The sequence below is a fragment of the Schistocerca piceifrons genome, chromosome 1, assembly GCF_021461385.2.
Source record: "Schistocerca piceifrons isolate TAMUIC-IGC-003096 chromosome 1, iqSchPice1.1, whole genome shotgun sequence".
NCBI lineage: Eukaryota > Metazoa > Arthropoda > Insecta > Orthoptera > Acrididae > Schistocerca > Schistocerca piceifrons.
This window is the reverse complement of record NC_060138.1, coordinates 1018375495-1018396320: the sequence shown is the minus strand read 5'-3', so window position 1 is coordinate 1018396320 and position 20826 is coordinate 1018375495. Positions and strand designations below refer to the sequence as shown.

At 42.8% G+C, this 20826-nt stretch overlaps 1 protein-coding gene across 1 annotated transcript in view; it reads left to right on the top strand.

Moving 5' to 3' along the window:
* Window positions 1-14522: 14522 nt before the first annotated feature.
* LOC124711332 (arginine kinase) overlaps window positions 14523-20826 on the top strand; it is a 38121-nt gene continuing 31817 nt past the window's right edge. The window contains exon 1 of the mRNA XM_047241395.1: window positions 14523-14670. The gene's annotated coding sequence lies outside the window, so the exon portion shown is untranslated. The remainder of the gene's footprint in view (window positions 14671-20826) is intronic.

Below are 20826 nucleotides of genomic sequence, written 5' to 3'. Positions count from 1 at the left end.
TTCCAGGTCCTTTGCTGTCTGGCAGAATTACAATGTCATCGGCGAACCCCAAAGTTTTTATTTCTTCTCCTTGGATTTTAATACCTACTCTGAATTTTTCTTTTGTTTCCTGCACTGCTTGCTCAATATACAGATTGAATAACATCAGCGATAGGCTACAAACCTGTCTCACTCCCTTCCCAACCACTGCTTCCATTTCATGCCCCTCGACTCTTAACTGCCATCTGGTTTCTGTACAAAATTGTAAATGGCCTTTCGCTCCCTGTATTTTACCCCTGCCACCTTCAGAATTTGAAAGTGTGTTCCAGTCAACATTGTCAAAAGCTTTCTCTAAGTTTACGAATGCTAGAAACGTAGGTTTGCCTTTCCTTAATATATTTTCTAAGATAAGTCGTATGATCAGTATTGCCTCACGTGTTCCAACATTTCTACGGAATCCAAACTGATCTTCCCTGAGGTCAGCTTTTACCAGCTTTTACCAGTTTTTCCATTCGTCTGTAAAGAAGTCGTTTTAGTATTTTGCAGCCGTGGCTTATTAAACTGATAGTTTTGGTAATTTTCACATCTATCAATATCTGCTTTCTTTGTGATTGGAATTATTACATTCTTCTTGAAGTACGTTGACTAAATCATTCATGGATCTTATGATCTGTGTGGTTCAAACTTCTAGTGACAAATATTTTCTCCAAGCACAGCTAATTCTAGCAATCATAACGTACTTTCCCTAATGTTTTCACACTACAGCAGTGTGACCGCTGACTTGTAACTTCCCAGCCGGTTAAACCTTTGCGCTGGACAGGGACCCGAACGTGGGACCTTTACCTTTCCTAGAAAAGTGTTCTAACAACATTTTCCTTTCCCCACTGTCTGCTCGTCGTCTTTCTTCCTTGGGGTGATAGACTCTGATTATAAACTGCTCCGCATTTGAAGACAGCCTTCATCCCCACCCATGAGATTAGCTTGCTCACTTTGTCCTGGCGCTGATGTCGAGTGGCGCTCACCTCAGATCATCATCATTACTGTGATGACGTCGCACTTCGTCTTTCCAGTCATAAATTTAAGATCTCATTTTTTTATTGCAGAGAATAGCCAGCCTCTGGCCGAACGCGCTGAGCTATCGTGTCAGCACCGCCGAACTACCCAAGCACGACTCAGTACCTGTCCTGACAGCTTTACTTCCCCATTAGCTCTTTTCTTACCTTCCAAATTTCACAGAAGTTCTCCAGCGTAACTTGCTGTTTAAATTTGCCAGAAAGTTTCATGACGTATTTTAAAAACTTGATGCGAACGAACGAGGCCACCTTCCGAGGGAATAAAACTGGAATTCAATCCCTTACTTCGCATTTGTTAGAGAACTTTGTCGCGCTACTGCCAGAACTCGTACTCTTCGAATTAATGTCTTTCCGGTTTGAGCTCAATCGATATATACACCGCAGCATTGCGTATACAACTTTAGATATTAAGTACATGTTTATCAATAACATTCATCCGATTCCATTCTTTCAAAAGACTTGTCAGTTTACAAGGGTGTGTCTCATTTTGATAAAACTTTAGGGTGCTTTTTACAATTTCATTTAGGATCAGTTTCCATGTTCGTTTTGAGGTTCTCAGTGACCTCTACACATCGTAAAATCAGGCGATCTTAGAGGTAAATGATGGAAAGGGTGATCAGTACGTTCTTGAAGGCTGACTGACCATTAATGCATAAATGACCTAATGCGTAACGTCGGTAGTTCCATGAAGCTGTTCGCGGATGCTGTATACAGACAAGTCTTATCGCTGAAAAAGCCAGGAAGACCTGCCGAGGATCGACGTTGGTGTGGGGAGTTGGCCATCATAACAGATGTTAGGTTTTGCGCGTAAATAGCCGGTTAAATACCATTGTATTATTACACGATTGCCGAACAATCATGGGAAGCAGTCATATACATTAAATATCCGGTGGAATGCGTACGAAAAGATGAAGTGGTACGACTACTTGACCGTAGGTATGCAGATATCACACTGAGATTAATTTGGAAGAATTCTCAGGAAGTGTAGCCTTTCTACGGAGGAGGTGGCTTGAGAGACAATCATTAGGCTGACAGTTGCTCCCCAATCTGTCATCCGTATCACAGAGGATTGATAAAGGGAACAGAGTATCCAAACAGGAGCAGAGCCTTTAGTTTCGCAATGGGATCATCAGACCTCTTCACCACGGAATTTAATGAATCTTAGATATGATGTAGGGCGACCTGTCCTGGCTGGTGGCTTCTTATGCGACGCTCCTTAATTTCTGAAAAAAATGATGCTGAAGTTTTATGCATAGCTCCTATGCCCGTAACGTCAGTCAAGTTTCTAACAGTGGGACTCTCATTGTAATTTCCCCCAATGCAGATGAAACGATGTCGCTATTTGTATTACTCGAACAGCCCAGAGTAACTTTCTGCGTTCTGTTTATTAAATAACTAAAAAGGCATGTACTGAACTAAGTATTCCGTAAAAACCTTGCTTTTCTAAAAGAATTTTATGGCCGATAGGTTAGTTTTGTGACCCGGGTTCAGAGCGCGCAGTTGTTGACAGCGGGTTGCGGGCGTCGCAGATGACGGATATCGATCTGTGGGGTGCGCGCCGCCTCCGCCGCAGCCCCCGCCGCCGCTTTGCAGACGAGAGCAGGAAGAGGTGAACCGCGGCCCCCGGGGGTAGGCGGGCGGCCTCGGCATCGGCCACGGCCAGCCGCAGGGTCGGGTCAGACCGGCCGGGCTCGCGGCTGACCTGACCTTGCCCGCATCGATCCCCAGCCTGCCCTGTCCTATCCCATCCGGCACTGTTCTAGCGTATCGGCCTGCGCTCGTTAAAGCTGGACCTGCCCACGGGAGGAGTTTGTAACACCATTCACACACTGATGGGTAAAAACATTAAGACCACTGCCCACTGCGAAACAGAATGCCGTCCTGTGGCGTTGCTGTCACGTGACACGGAGCAGACACAAGAAGAGGGTCAGTGTTGAGACGGCAGGCTCCACCACCTGGAAAAACCACTCACTTTTACAAATCTGACAAACTATGTAGGCCAAAGAAATGAACTAAAATTTGTATTTAAGTTACTTCTCATTTTTCCGTCTCAGCTGCACATTTTCAAATTTTATTACATGTTTCGATCACCCTGGATCATCCTCAGAGCTAAGTAATTGCGTACGTAGAAATCAATACTCTGAACAAGTGATTCTGTGTAGACAAGATGGATTGCTGACGCAGCTTCTTGGATCAGCAGATGATCCAGAGTAATCGAAATATATAATCAAACTAAAAAGTGTTCAACTGAGACTGAAAAATAAATGAAAAGTATAATTATCTAAAACGAGGATGATGGAATGTAGTTGAATTAAGTTGAGTGATGCTGAGGGAATTATATTAGGAAATGGCACTTAAAGTAGTAAAGGAGTTTTGCTATTTGGGGAGCAAAATAACTGATGGTCGAAGTAGAGAGGATATAAAATGTAGACTGGCAATGGCAAGGAAAGCGTTTATGAAGAGAAATTTAACATCGAGTATAGATTTAAGTGTCAGGAAGTCGTTTCTGAAAGTATTTGTATGGAGTGTAGCCATATATGGAAGTGAAACGTGGACGATAAACAGTTTGGACAAGAAGAGAATACAAGCTTTCGAAATGTAATGCTACAGAAGAATGCTGAAGATTAGATGGGTAGATCACATAACTAATGAGGTATTGAATATAATTGGGGAGAAGAGGAGTTTGTGGCACAACTTGACTAGAAGAAGGGATCGGTTGGTAGGACATATTCTGATGCATCAAGGGATCACCAATTTAGTATTGGAAGGCAGCGTGGAGGGTAAAAATCGTAGAGGGAGACCAAGAGAGGAATACACTAAACAGATTCAGAAGGATGTAGGTTGCAGTAAGTACTAAGAGATGAAGCAGCTTGCACAGGATAGAGTAGCATGGACAGCTGCATCAAACCAGTGTCTGGACTGAAGACCACAACAACAATTATCTAAATAGTTGCTGAATCTCTCTAGATGATTTTCTATAGTAAAATTTGTACCAGCACCAGGATTCATATCCAGGTCTCCTGCTTACAAGGCAGGTGCGCTATCCGTTACACCGTACTGGCACGACATACCACAGCTGTATGGACTACCCTAGAACGTCTCCCTCACAGATATAAGTTCCAACACACGCCTCATCCCGTTGCTATTCTCCTTCTAAACTCGCATCAGTATTGCCGAGGCTCTCTGTGCAGCTGTGGCGCCTGTAATGCTAGCATGGCGAAATGGATAAGGTATCTGTCCCGTAAGTAGGAGACCTGGTTTAGAATCTCAGTGATACAAATTGTAATTCATTACTTTGAACTACATCACTATTACAATTAAAGATGAGACTCAATACGTCTCAGGAATACCAACTATATATGATTAATAAATCTGACAAAGGGCATATTGCCGCGCGGGATAAGCCGAGCGGTCTAGGACGCTGCAGTCAGACTGTGCGGCTGGTCCCGGCGGAGGTTCGAGTCCTCCCTCAGGCATGAGTGGGTGTGTTTGTCTTTAGGATAACTCAGGTTAAGTAGTGTGTAAGCTTAGGGACTGATGACCTTAGCAGTTAAGTCCCATAAGATTTCACACACCAAGGGCATATTCTTACGTCCCATAGCTTGGGATCGAGCATCTCGGAAACGCCGAAGTTGGTAGACTGTTCGCTTACGTCTATGGAATGTGGTTGAAGGACAGTGAAATTATAACTGACGCATCGTCACAGAACGTGGATTTCGGAGGCTTGGCTGCTCGTTGAAGTAGGATAGGTGGCGCCCCGTGGCATATCTGAAGACAGCTTACAGTGCTTGCTTGCACTGGCACAATCATTTCGGAGCACACCGTCCAGCACACATCGCTGAACAAGAGGCGCTGCAACAGACGACCCTTGCGTGTTCCCATGTTGACACATTGGCATCAGTTCAGATTTAAGTGGACATAGTATCTAGATTGAAATGTGGATTAGTAGAAATGGGAGCCTTGTGTGATGCCTCAGTTCTTGTTACATCAGGTCGATAGGTGTGTCTGGAAAGGGAGTAATGCAGGTGAACGCCTGCTCGAAATATCCTCTGTCACGGATGCAAATGTTTGGAGACAGTATTAAGTTGTGGGAGACATTAACCTTGGCTTCCATGGGGCGGCAGGCACTAATCTAAGACGCCATGGCAGCTGGGGCCATGTTAATATTATTGCGACCACCTGCTTTTTTTTCATGCTTGTCTTCCGCGATGGTGACGGCATATTCCAGCAGCACAGCTGTCCGTTTCATAAGGCCAGAATGGTGTTAGTGATTTGAGACATGATAGTGAGCTCACACTGTCTCGGAAACCAGTCACCTGACGCGAAACAAATGGGCGCTATCGAGAGCCAACACCGCGACCAGATACCTCTAGCAATTGAGTGGCGTGTGGGTGCATCTGGTATCACATTTCTTCGGTGACTTACCTAGGTTTGCCGGAACCATGCCACGCAGAACTGCTTCTGTGTTGCAATCTAAAGATGGACCAGCGTGCTATTAAGCAATCTGACATAATGTTTTGGCTAATACACACACACATTGGTGCTGCCGTAGAGTGAGGCATTCCTTAGCGCTGTTTGCTGGCAACGTTTACATCGAAAGCACCATTCAGAAGAGGAAAAACTGATTTCGCCAACAGATTTTGCTTAGTTTACCCATTAGTCATGAAACGATCCTGTAAGTCCGACCGGATATCGGATTTCCGACCGTCAGTTTTATATGAATGAATGGTGTCTGTAAATGAGTTGTTCCGGTTTCATCAGGACGATTAAATCTTCATTACCTAGATAATTTTTTTAAATCCATATGATCACCCTGAAATTCGTACTTGTTTTGCGGAGGGTTTATAGAACCACTTTATTGCTCGATCGTTCCACTCTGTAATGGCATGTACGAAAAATGAAAATCTTTTCGTTCGAGCTCTGATTTCTCTTATTTTATTATAATTATCATTTCTCCTTATATAGGGGGAGGTAACCAAATATTTCCGCATTCGGAGGAAACAGTTGGTGTTTGAAACTTCGTGAAAAGATGTCGCCGTAACGAAAAAGCCTTTGTTTTAATCATTGCCATCCCTATTCACATATCGTATCCGTGATACGAGCTGCTGCTCTTTGAACTTTTTCTGTCTCCGTCAGTTCTCTCTTATAAGAGCCCCATGCCGCGTAGCAGTAATCCACAAGAAGACAGAAAGCGTAGCGTAGGCAGTCTAGTAGATTTTTGAATCTTCTGTCTGAAATCTGGTTCGTCTTCCCCGCAACATTTGCTTTATGATGCTTCCAATTTGAGTTATAATCTCTCGGTATCTAGTTGAACTTACAAACTTTAAATTTATTGTATAACCGAATTTTTTTTACTGTTTTCAAGGATTTCTCATCATGTAGGAACCTGAAGTCAGTGTAATGTAAAAGCGAAATCGATCGCAGATAAGACCTATAAATACAGCGGAAAGTTTCATCCCTACTACCCGAATACCTGCCGGCAGAAAATTACGTAACTTTATTTTTTCTGGGTGATAGTTGAAAGACTGAAAACTCCTGGCACATGACATCACACATGACTTTTTGTATTGGTTTCCTTACACAGTCGGTTCCAGTATTGATCTAAGATATCTAGATATCTCAAATACCTGTGTCCCTCTCTCCAGTCATGCATGCGTCTGTTACTCTCGTATATTTACTTGCTTTCAAGATGATATTTGTGATTTTTTTCCCCTGTGTCGTTTATAGTTAGTTGCAATAGAGTACAACCACAATAGGAAAATGTAAAAGTGCATCTCAAGTTATATATATGGAACCACCATTTCATCCCGCTTCATAAGATCTTGCTATTTAATAGGCTACAGAGCTCTGACAGCTTGCGAAATTACCGTCATACTAACACACGGAAATACTGCTTCATCAGGAAGCTCCAGCTCCTACTGAGATAGGAAATTTGTCTCCACGCTGATGTGTGTCTAAGCACAGACCGCCTTTGAACTGCAGATAAATGAACCTGAAAGATGTTTTAGCCTAAATTGGCTAACCGTGTTTAGAGCATGTGGTAATGAACTATTGCTGATAATTTAACAACAAAAACCGAAGTAAACTGTCGTGTATCAGATGAGTTGAACATAAGCTGTGCTACGTGAATTAGACAAATCAGTGAATTTGACGCCGTACTCTTTTACTTGAAGTCATACCCGATGGCTCCCCACCCCAAGACGCAAAGAGGAACATCACTGTCTTTCGAAAAGCATTGGAAGAGGGATCTCTCCCCAGATCGCCGTCATACTCGGCGACAATAGTCATCCGGCATACTGCAGAACCGTAATTCATAACTAAAGACAATCCGACGCCATTCATCGACAGTCTATGCTTGCCAGTCGCGGCACCATTCCAAGCGCAGCTGTGAGTGTTTCGTTAGCGGCAGCCTACGTATGAGACAATTTCCTAGACCGGCTGAGCCTAGAGTGTGGTGGTGTAGGATGAGTCACAATGTTCTGAGAGTCCCATTACTTGTTCTCGTATGGCTTGCACAGATGTCAACGGGTTAAGATGGGCTTTGTGCATAACACGGCGATCCTCCCAAGTAACTGTCGGACGTGTTCGACCGATTGTGCGGCGCTCAACAGCGCGGTTATCAGCGCCCGTACATATTCCCAAACTTTGCTCAGTCAAATATCGCCAAGCTCTTGAATGATGATGAAATAACACAAATACCCAGTCATCTCGAGGCAGGTAAAAATCTGACTCCGCCGGGAACCGAACCCGGGACCTCCTACTTAGGAAGCGAGAACGCGACCACGAGACCACTGCCGGCACGGTAGCTCAGCGTGTTCGGACAGAGGCTTTAGTTACCCTCTGTCATAAAAAAACCTGAGTGAACGGATTAACGAACACCTGAACGAGTGTCATCGGTCGTCCGCCACGAACAAATTCAACGAACAATAGAGAACAAAAAAAGACCACGAGGTGCGGACGTGTTCGACAGAAACCCTGACGACTTTACCTGCTCCCACGTTCACATGCAGTCCAACATCGGGGCACTGTCACGAATGCCGCAGAAATCCAGATATTGCACGATCCAACCAGCTGGCCAAAGCAGATCCAAAATGTGGCCTCCTTTCAAACAGTAATCCCGTGTCATAGGATACGCGGCGTCACTGTATCCTTCAGTGACCACTCAACATTTGACGCTGTTCACGCCCATCATATACTCTGCAAGACCTGGTAACAACACTGAACACTAACACTGCTCATGCACTCTGGACGTAAATGCTTTGCTGCAGTAGATAAGATAATGTGCTCTTAAATTTTTTGTATCCTTTAAACACACACCTGCCAGGTGTTCTCGGTCACTTGAAATGGCCTATTGTATTTATTTTTGAGTCTGATTGTTGAATCACGGCCAGCGGCAGAACAGGTGATACTCAGAGGAAATTGCGAAATACTTGGCGCCTTTGAGTGAAGCAGTGAATTTCCAGAACTTGTTTCTCAAATTCGAAAAGTCACGTGCAGGACTGCTACGACGGCATTCTAAATAACCAAAATCACTGACATCCTCCGATTATATTGCTATAAACTCAACCAAAAGATGCAGAACACAAGTACGTTTTTCTCTGAGTTTCTTTAATAAACAGTGGAACACGTTCCCTTGAAATATCTACGGGTATTTGGTATGTATAGACAAAGGGAAACATTACTACAAACACAACTCCGTTCTTCAAATAGTTGGAACAATACTAGATATGATATGAATAACGCATTTCGTACATTAATCTACATCTACATGGATACTCTGCAAATCACATTTAAGTGTCTGGCAGAGGATTCATAGAACCCACCTTCACAATTCTCCATTATTCCAATCTCGTACAGCGCGCGGAAAGAATGAACACACATCTTTCCGTACGAGCTCTGATTTCCCTTATTTTATCGTGGTAATCGTTCCTCCCTATGTATGTCGGTGTCAACAAAATATTTTCGCATTCGGAGGAGAAAGTTGGTGATTGGAATTTCGTGAGAAGATTCCGTCGCAACGAAAAACGCCTTTTAACGATTTCCAGCCCAAATCCTGTAAAATTGCTGTGACACTCTCTCCCATATTTCGCGATAATACAGAACGTGCTGCCATTCTTTGAAGGTTTTCGATGTACTCAGTCAGTCCTATCTGGTAAGGATCCCACACCACGCAGCAGTATTCTAAAAGAGGTCGGACAAGCGTAGTGTAGGCTGTCTCCTTAGTTGGTCTGTTAAGTTTCCAAGTGTCCTGCCAATAAAACGCAGTCTTTGGTTAGTCTTCCCCACAACATTTTCTATGTGTTCCTTCCAATTGGAGTTGTAATTGTAATACCAAGGTATTTAGATGAATTTACGGCTTTTAAATTAGACTGATTTACCGTGTAACCGAAATTTGAGTTCCTTTTAGCACTCATGTGGATGACCTCACACTTTTCGTTATTTAGTGTCAACTGCCACTTTTCGCACCATTCAGATTTCTTTTCTAAATCGTTTTGCAGTTTATTTTGATCTTCTGATGACTTGATTAGTCGATAAACGACAGTGTAATCTGCAAACAACCGAAGACGGCTGCTCAGATTGTCTCCAAAATCGTTTATATAGATAAGGAACAGCAAAGGGCCTATAACTCTAAATTGCGGAACGCCATGAACTGTCGTCATGCATTAGTTCTCAGTCTGATTCAAAGTAGTCAATGTGGATCAGAGTAATCGGGAAAATAGCACCAATATAAAAACTTGCTAGTGATATTTTGTTGACTATGCTTAATCTTCAGATGTCTCTTCTAATCATAAGTTTTCAAATTTACACAGTTACTTTTTATCTTGAATAAAAAGACAGGATGAAACACATAATCTACTAACATAGAAATGAAAGTACAGAAAGATCCCTGAGAAATTGAACTTCCAGTGCGAGAGAAATACTGACAAAGGACTGATCCAGCGTCACTGCTTAAATCAGGACAGTTTTAGTACGGTGATTCTGTTACCACAAGTGATACAGTTTAGCTGTCACTAAGAATATAATTGCTAGAAAATCGCTCCATCGAGTTTAACATTTCAGCAGTGCGAATTTTGTGCAACAAACTGGTATTTTGAACACCTGAGGTATGAATTAAATTCTTTCTGCACGTATGGACGTAAGTATTAACTTCTGGATGAGTTTGCAAACTATAGCCTAAGAGATGCTCCAATCTAGATGAATAATGGAAATACAACATATATTTACAAATATTTAAAGTCTGTTAACCGCCGACAGATCGTATGGGCCGCTTGATGTAAAGCATCTGTTTGCAACAGCATGTCAACGTTCCACAGAAAAGCTGACTAGTGATATATAAAAAAAGACATGCTGCAGCAGCAACACGGGCAGCCTGCAATTTGTAAGCGCTAATTGGTGGTAAAATAACGCTGGGTGTCAATAAAATGGTCGCACGATTTTCTTTCTGCTATCTGCATCTCGTATTGTCAAGTTCCTTTATTACCTACTGTCGTCAACGGCCGTCCTGAGTGCTAATTGGTTGTAATTATTAGAGTGTTAAGAAATTATCGTCGCCAACCTCTAGGCCTTGTAGAGGAGAGAGTACGTACCCTGAAAACGAACCCAAGTCCGGAAACGTATCGTTTCTGTTCTTAGACGGTTTCAGTTCAAATGTTTAAGGCATCCACTTCCGCTTTAGGAATTTAATTAGGCGTGATGCAGTACAGTTATTCCATAACAATTCGAAAGGAAACATCAATTTATCGCTTAAGCACACTTGTTTATATTAAGTCAAACATTACGTTCTGTACACACAGTATGCTGGGTTCTTGTATGTTTTGGCGTAATGTAAACACGTTTAAGTGCCAATAAGAGAAAGAATGCTTAAGTGATAAATGGATGCCTCATTGCTTTCGGACTGTTACCTAATAACTGCACTGTCACCCCTAATTCATTTCCTCAAGCAGAAGTGAGAGTTAGACTTGATTTGAAACAGTCTAAGAACAGAAACGGGACGTTTCGGGACATGGGTTCAAAATATGATGCACTCATTCAACAAGTCCTAAAAGTTTGTAACGGGAAGTTCCGACCACCCTGTACACACGTAGTATCCCTAGTCTTTGTAGGCTATGACTCGTTTCCATATCACCAAGAAAGAAAAATTCAGGTAACTCCCGACAAACGCTGCTCATCCTTAACTACACACTGGGAAGTCTCTCTTTAACGAAACTTAGTTTCTATTGAGAGATTCTGGACACTTTCCCTGTCTGTTTAGTAAGGAATTTATTTCGGAAATTCCTCTTTCTGAAACTATTGTCTGATTCACGCCTCCGTTTTGTTAGGTACTGGCGGCGGATGTAAAATGTCATTCTCAACCTGCTGAGTCTCTGATGGATTTTGGGAAAGACGTCGCCTGTGGCGTCCCCTAATGAACCATTGCCCCATAAACATAGAATACCAACCGAAAACCTTGAGCAGTTGGAGCAGATTACGAGCAGGCATTTAGTTGAACTCTCTAAATATGACGTATTAAAGTGTCAGCGGCAGACTTAAATGAGAGCAAACTGTTCTTCAGAGACAATTACGTACTGAGAGTTATTCTTGCTGTAGCCCACTGCACTTGTCGCTTAGCGTAGCCTACTCGCGCTTTGCTGGTGCGAGTCACGCAGGAAGACGGGAATAGACGTTAACGGTCGCACGGACTCTTGTTCCAGGTTGACAGTTAAACAGCTTTTCCTGTTCTGAACGGTTGTTTCTCAGTGGCGAGAAAGACACATTTGGATTTCTCGCATAGCCAAATGTAATAGTAGTATTTCACAATTATCGGGAATCGGTAGCATATATTATTGCCTTAACTAGCTCCCTGTGAAGGAAAGACATTCGCCAGACATTCATGTCTGATTCGTAGGCTTCATAATACGTAAGCAGCACCCATCTACGTTACTTAGCCATCATCGTATATCCATACTTCACACCCTTAAATGTCTGAGTGTTTTTAATACAAGACTTCCTAACTAATAAGCAAACCTTACAATCACCGAGCAGGATGACCGAATTTATTTTCTTCCATTACTCTTTAAATTTCTCTAGGTTAATGGGAATGAGTGTTTGAGCAATTACCCGTCCCTCCACTCCCAGAAAGGAAAACAGTTTGAGTATGCGGAATCCTGACGACAAAGAGTAACATTGTTGATGGTACTTCCCCTTTAATTGCTTGTAAACGACAGCTTTGCCGCAATGCTAGAATATTTTACTCCAGTCCAGGCTTAAATTGGAGAGTCCGCTTATGACGATAGCAAAAGGGCATATTACAGAATTCAATGTTTCATGCATCTCCATGTGGAAGAGTTCTTACACATAGAGGAAATAGGGTATGGACAATAATCTCTTAAATGCTGCTGATAACTACATCTGAACCTAAATGCGCAATGTAAGTTGTAAATTATATAAGTACACAAGTTTGCATTGTCCATTAAGAAAACGTGGTGTTATGAACCTCAGTCCACGGGACAAACCAGGCAAGCTAAGGCATTTACGGAGCGCTTGTTCTCGAAAAGAAATTGGGTCATTGCTGGAGTTTCTGCGCTGTCTCCATTTCTCTTAAATTATTCTTACTAAATATCGAACATTTAGTTGGAGTTCCATTCATGTTTATTATTACTGCACCAAGCTAAATGAATGTACAGGCACTTCCAAGGACATCCTCTTAATGCTTAGAATGGCGTATTTGATTGTCAAAATGATAGCTGAGGTTTTTTCAGAAATTTTCGGCGTTTCTTTCTGAAATCGTGAAACGAAATGAAGAGAACATAGTGAAAGTTGTTATACTGTACGCGTGATACCAATGAACTACTGAAATAGGGTAACGTCTTGCAGTAGAGTATTTCGATAACTGGCTCAAAGAGAACGCACTGTCACTGCATCTGAGCTTGAAGTATGAAAGCTGAATTTCGTACCGTTTAGAAATTTTCGTTGAAAGCTCGAGACTATTAAGAGGTAAGCTTTCCTGATACACTGAAACCACTAAGACCATGTTTTACATAACGTTTGTACGATCAATGAGTCACCTTCGATTACACGTGATGTTAAACGTTTTAATACATTTATTCTGTTCTTTGGAGTGATAAGATAATATCGAGTGGCGAAACAGCATTGCGCAACACGTTATCTAGGTAGTCTTCAGGAAGAATTCAACGTCATTTCAAACGCGCGAGTTCCGAACGAGGAAAACGGTAAACCACAGAGCTGATGTAGTTTTTCTGTTATGAGTCATCAATACAAGAAGCTGACTAAAAGCAATTAGACCGTTTATAAGTAAATTATTTCCCGTCGTCATTTCCTTGCAGATATCAATCTTAAATCTGTAAAAATGATATTAGGAAACGTTAATTTTGGGTTTAGTTATATCGAACGCGAAGAATATCAAAATGCTTTCTTCCACTTAAAGATTGTTTGAAAGCATTCGCTGATTTATTGTGAAGACTTTTTGTAGGTCCGATGGTTCACTGTCTTTCTTTGAACCTGGATTCAATCGCTATGAAATTTTTGAATTATTTTAGGCTGCATGCAACTGTTAAATTTATGTTCTTGCTGTTGTAGTTTCGGATTCTGCACACTTTAAAGTACTTTCTTGAAGCTTTTTCTGTGAAACACTTTCAGATCTTCAGTACATATTAGTTAAATTTAAAAGAAGTGGTTAAACAGGATAAAAGTTAGCGCTAGATATAACAACTTATTAGACGTGTTGCTATCTGAGCGTCAAAATACATTGGAAAGCAAATATTGCCATTTCAGCAGAAAGTATTCGTGCAAAAATCTCTTAAAGTATGCGTTTTAGAGCCCTTGTTTACTTGATAATTTTTGCATTGAATGATCGTTCCTGTCACATCGCTGAAATGTGACGTTGACCTATGTGACACGACTTTTGAATCATCCTGTAAAATCTTTGTAACAACGCTGCAGTGTACGGTCGGCAAGTTATCTGAAACGCCATCTTGCATTGGATTTACTGAATATATAATATTGTTTCTTAAGAAATATTTTATCGAGGTACTTGAAGCTACTCTGGACGAAATCTTAAAACAGCGTTCAAAGAACGACTCTCCTTGTTGAGACGTGGTGTATGGTGTCTTCAGCGACTTTCGATACTCGGGAAACACTGTACTGATTCATCTCCATAACTGAGATCTGTAAATAAAAGTTCTGAATGAATTACACAGCAGATTGAAGATAACGTGAGGTGGCAAACCCCGTAATTTGCTTAATGGCCGTGGGTCAATGCCCGAACTTGCATCCCCGTTGCGGACGTATTTTTCAGTTGGACGGGGCGGACGCTGCAAGGACTGCGGTATTCCCGCCAAGAAAGCATCCCAATTGTTTTAATTGGCAATTCGAAGGCAGGCGCGCCATCCGGGCTCGCTGCCTAGTTTTAGGGCGGGCGCTGCGGCTCTTGGGCGCTTCTTGCGCGCTGCCGCGGCGCGGCGCGATTGGTCGGCGCGAACGTTACGTCACAGCGGGGTTAGAACTATCCGGCGCTGATCCCCCCGGCAGTCCTCACTCGACAGCAACGGGCCTGCCGCGACGCAAGACACGAGAAGACACCCACCCGGAGTAGAGTGTACCTGTCGTGACCAGCAACCAGGTGAGCTGACGCATACGCAGATAGTGCGCCCTCTGCTGATAACGCCGTCTTCCGGAGGTGTGTCCGCTGGGACGCGACCTCGAGTGCGCGCATCTGCCTACTGTGCCGCGACCTTGTGAATTACCTGTATCTGTGCGTGGTCGCTGCGGTAAAGGGACACGGCCACGTCCCGATGTGAATACCGCTCGTGGCACTAAAATTGTCGGGTCTTCTCTAAAATTAAACAAACATTGAGTGGAAACGAGTCGTGTTTTGCGAAACTGTTAAATGGTGTGCAGACTGCAAGAACCCGACACTGAGCCGTGACTGGTTAGCACTTTGCTGCCGGTATCCGGTAATGCACCATCTACCAAAGTCGCGATAATCAGTGTGTGTCCCACATTAGACATGCTAATACTGAGTGTTGACGCGACTCTAGAACTTGAAATCACTGTGGCAGTGTTGCAGCCACCGCAATTTCTGAAGCAGACTTGCCCATTAAACGTGAAGAATCATTTCAGTAATATATGCCATACCATTTTGAGATTTAGTTCATGAAACAATTTTAAAGGGGAAAGAAAATAAATTCCACATAATTGTGGACGCAGTGCCCACAAATAGCATTACTTTACACTAGATTTCTATGTGAATAAGGATTGCTTGAAACTTAAGTTCAGACTGTAGTTGAGAAAGTTTCTTAGACTTTGAGGAAGCTGTAATCCAATAAAAAATTATGTCCGTTAAGAAGCTGTTGTACTTATCTCGTCATAGTCGAAGCCCAAGTGTAGAGCGCTTTTACATATTTTTCCAACTTTGTTTTGGTTGTTAATAAGACTTTGCTTCGGTGTCACATAGAACGATTCTAAAAAATGTACCTTGTTCAAATAGCTTCATCGATTCCTTAAAGCTAGAATTCGGAGATGCCCTTCAGAATATTTTTCTGGGTTTTGAATACGTCGTCAGAATAGAATGGTGACAAAACCAGCGACACTTACTTTCGAACATAGCCTTATCGTAGCGATAATGCGAGAATCATGCAACGTGCATGCTAGTTAGTTGAAACAGTTCTTATCCCTACAAAGTTCAGAAATGAACTTTGACTGATCGAAGCTGGACCATTTAGTTCAGTTATGCTAAATCTATTGCAATAGAGACGCAGTGCAGCATTAAGTTCTACAATAAAAGCGCTGAAAAAATACCAGGCTTTTTCATTTGAAGTTCGGTAATAACAAGAAATGTTATGGAGAGTGTTAGGGGATAAGATGAAAGACGGTTTTCCTCTTGCGGTGTAAGGAACAGTGGTTTTAAAAAAAATGGTAGAAATAGTCTAAATTGATTCACGGTAATATGTGATTTATTGCAGATATTCTGCAGCTGTTGAACACCATAACTCTTTTAGCGTTCTGACCTAGTGAACGGAAATAGTTTCTCAATGTAATAGTACGAGGTTTGATGAACTACGCATTTACATTGCCTGTCGAGGTCTGCTGATAACTATTATTGTAGTCTCTGTATCAGTGAATGTGACGGAGTGGTATGAAACTGGACTCTTTCACGAGTTTTCTTTATAGCTCACGGTGAACAATGGAATGGTCTACTTGAAATTGAATGAACGGATTTGTTCCCCAATCTGAGCTAGTCATATGCCTCTAATGGCCTATATGACGGCACATAAAGCCCTAATCTTGGAGTTTTCTTCATGGTTCCTTTCCCTCCTCTGCAACAGGAAGGATGTTAATGTTTCCAATTACCGTCCAGTATGTGTTGCTGAGTGGTTTTCGAAGTTTCTGCCTAGAAAGACTTACCGCTCTGCAAAGGACAAACTAAATCCTAATTTGTCCTTATATGAGTAGCTTGTGGTGCCCCTTCTACGTACCTTCCCGACAAGCCTATGTCCTTACCGTTATCTGAACGTATTCCTCTTGCAATAGTGGCGAATGGAAGCGCGCGTGTAGCTTCCACACTTCTGAGGTCGATTGTATATCAGCGATACTTAGTTGTTCCACGCCTCGGAATCCATTTTAGACTGCAAGGTTCTCTATAACTGGTTGCGTACGTTCATAGTTCGGGGGAAGGCAAGAGCAGTGATACTACGCCTAGTATGCCACTAAGATGCTCAAACTAACTTTCGGTCTGGTGAAAAATTTTTCAAAAAAATTAAATTTGCCTTGATGTTATGTGTATCGAACAGTAAATACGTGAACCCTGCACTGATAAAGTGGTCACTTCAGCAGCCTACAGGTTGGAGGGAGCATAGTTCACTTGTCAGATTTACGCGCGCACATTTGTGAGTTTGGGTGCGGGAAAGAACAGCCAGCTGTGGCGAGGAAGTTGTGCAAATAGGGCACGTATGGAGCGGGGAGCGCTCAAAAGGTTTGGAGCGTGCGTCACTTCACGTCGCGTCACACCTGCTGCCTGTTCGGAGGGGCCTTTGGAAGAGGCGACTGGCGCAGCCCGTTTTGTATGCCCGTGGCGCAGGCGCTCGTAAGGCGAGCCACACCTGGCCGCCACGTGGCTCCTCAGAGCCGTTGGGCGGGTCCACCCTCCAGCGGCACAGCTGGGCGCGATCAGCATTCGCCAGGTGTAATCTCGCGGCTCTTAAGAGAAAAACAGCTTGAGGGGCGGGGTTCGACATACTGACTACTGCTCTCTGCAAGGAGTCAAACTGTTTCTCTCGACACGAGTCAACAACGCAGGGCAACAACTCAGTCCATTGGCAAGGACCAAACAACGATTTTCTGTGACTAAGAGCCTTAATTGCAACAATTGAAGACGTCGGCCGGTAGGACCACCCAAACTGTGCCGTGTGTAGTGCCGTCCGCCCAACAAAAGTTCTTAAGTTACTGCGCGCGGCATTAAATGCTTATACGTAACAGGGTGCGAGGCGGATGAAATTTTGAGTTTCCGAAGAAACATAGAACTGCAGATATTTGCGGGATATGGACGAGGAGTAGAGCAATAAAAGTGCAAGAAATGAATCACCTTTTCATTTTTTAACGAATTCACAAAGGTTTCGTATGGCAAATAGTCAAAGTCCGTCTACCTCCCGTATTTCTGTTTCTAGGTTTTTTCTGATACACATGAGGAAATGAAATCTAGAAGCCGAAATATCGACATTGAGTGGAAGTTAATTCGTAAAATAGTTGCTTCACTGTTGTAAGCATTATAGACTATCCTATCAAAGCCATCTGCTATGAAGAGCTATTTTTTCCCCATTTCTGACAGTTGCTAAAAGATTCACTTCTTATCTGTCATTTATTACATATGCGCCGCTAAAATGAGTACTCCTACGAACTGAAATGTTTCTTAAATTTACTGCCCATATTTTATGCTACGTACATAACGTTTACATGAACGTCTCTTATTTTCCTTTACCATGACGTATTTTTGCAGTAAACTATAAATCACGTTTTTTCAGGAACAATTTTGATAATTGTGGAAATGCAACAGCACTGAATCTGAGGTCCTATTAACTTCTGCCACTGGCTAGAAATCATAATGCAGCTCAGCCTCTCCTCGCAGCATACACTCTCAAAACTTCTTTTTCGTTAAGAATGGTTTGATATTCAGCAGCGCCGAAATGTACGATTCGTCCATTCTTAGATAACTACGAAAAATCACTGGCTCCAGCTACTTCATTAACAGAGCAGGGGTAAATTCCTTTCCTTGCATTAGCCACTTCTTTGCCCACAACTTTCTCCTGGCTTTTTTGACCTTGTTGTCTCTAAAACAGCCAAGACAAATCGCAGTTTGTGTAAAACTAAGACATTTCGTAGAACAAAATAAACTTACGGTAAACCACAACAGTACGGCGCACTAACCACTGAGTCGGTCAGGTAGAACATTAGGCTGCAACGAAATTGGTCAGTAGATTGACCGATAAGTTGGTGCCCGTGTAGGGGCCTTTTGACATTAAATCACTATATGCATCGTATCCAAAGACGTTCTTTAGATATCGTAGAACCACAGAGTATACTCCAGAGGTCCATTCTATTGGAAGCGGGTCGGTTGCAGGCCCAACATCAAACTGTATTCCCAGAATGCTGTACATGTGCATTGTCTTCAGTAATTACTCAGCTGAAAGTCTAATCTTTAGACCAACATTTACGAACGTCCAGAACACTGTAGGTAATTGACTAAATTGACCAAAGCGACACTATCAGTTACGGATATTAAAGGCTTCCGACAAGCCAACAAAGATTTAGAGAAATGGTTGCTATTCGGGCAGTTTCTTGGTCCTACGAACGTTGAACTGCATACCGTTAAGGCTTCTTATCTAAACTTGTAAATATAAAGTTGTCTTCAAACCGTTACCACGCAGTACTTTTTTGGCCATTGTTCTATTGAACGAATCACACGCTTGTCTTTCTCCGACCTTTAAAATTTATCCATCCTATGGGAGGATCTGCAGTTTCACGTGGTCTTCTACTCATGGAACAATCTAGCGTTTCCCGCATTAAAAACACCAATGCCGGACTGAAAGCACTATACACAGAAAAAATCTGATTGCTCGAGGACTGCACTCCAGATCTAAGATTTGTGGTTTTTCTGCACTTGTCCGCGGCTCGTGGTGTAGTGGCTAGCGTTGCTGCCTCTGGGTCACGGGGTTCCGGGTTCGACTCCCGGCCGTGTTGGAATTTTCTTCTCCCGGGGACTGGGCGTTTGTGTTATTTCATAGTCATTTGTGTCAGTGGCTAAATTGGACTGTGGAAAAACTTGGACTGTGTAAAAATTGGGACTTTGTACGGGCGCTGATGACCGCACAATTGATCGCAACATAACCCAAACATCTGCAATTGTCACATAGACGTAATTAACGTAATGTAATTGATGCACATATCGATACGGATTTATTCGTAGTTCGGGAAATAGGCAGACTTTATAAGGCTAATTCATTTATTTGTAACATTACTGAATGGTCTCGTAAATACCTATGTAATTTCTGTGGTTTAAAGTAACCAGATGAACATTGTTTTGTCCTTAGTGACGCTGGTTTTATGCACGTTAGGATGTGGTCTACAGTTCGGTCACCTATTGAGGCAACACCCTCAGCCTGCAAAGACGTCCCTAGTTAGCCGTAAGCAGCTAGACAAGCTTAAGTTTGGAAGTTAACTGACTACGTCTTTATAGCCTTCAACGATTTCGCGCGCAGAAGACAACGAAACGTTAGGCAAAGATGCCTAGACGACGGCCTGACACGCAAAAAAAAAACTATAATAACGGATATAAATACCGACCACCAAAGTCTGCATTGTATGAACACTATTCTACTTTATTAGTGGTAGGTCCTTGATGACACATGCAAACTTAATGGGTGTAAAAGTAGCGCTAGTTTTCGAGTTTAAAAAAAGTGATCAGCTCAATATTCGCCAGGTTACATACGAATTGATAAAACATTACTTGTATCATAGGGGTAAATGCCATCACTGAAAGCGTGTTGACCTCTTTGTGTTGTCTGGTGAAATAGTTTGTGCTACCGGCATATATAGTGGGAAAAGATCAAAACCTTTATTGATAACTGTCGTGAGTAGCCTGTAAAAGCATTTTCAGCAATTTCGATGCGTAAAAGCCTGGAAGAGTAATACCGCGTTTAGGCGGTTGCGAAAAACTAGTAACTTTACAGTAACTTATACGTCCAGCGTACAGGTCTTAACGCGAGACGACGCAAACAGGAGAATAGGGAAGTCTTTCAGGTTGTGGAAGATGAACAATAACTTCATAGTGCCGACGCTGTTCTCCCGCATTGACGATGTGTCCGGTCGGACAGGTGCACGACTCGTTACTGACTGGGAAGACAGCGGTTAGTTTTACGATTCGCATGCCATCGTTCATGGACGCTGCAGGCACTCGACGACGCCGCCGCACTGGCGACTTCTACACGTGAAACGAGTAAACGGCGGTCGTATTTCCGAGATGGAATATAGGTGGCACTGCCATACAGAAAGCAAAACTGGCAGTTACACAACGCAATTATCAGCGCAGATGAGATCTCTGTCTTAAGTACGCAGGTGGCGGACAAACATCGATAACGGGACGACTGTCTGGAACCTAGTCGCGATAACGCAGAAGTGGAATTCTCCGTCTGGCCTCTTCCACTTCAGAGATGTGAACGACGAGCCAACTCCCGCATCGGCCACAATTGCCCGCTGTCTTCAGAACCAATTGTACTCCGGCTGC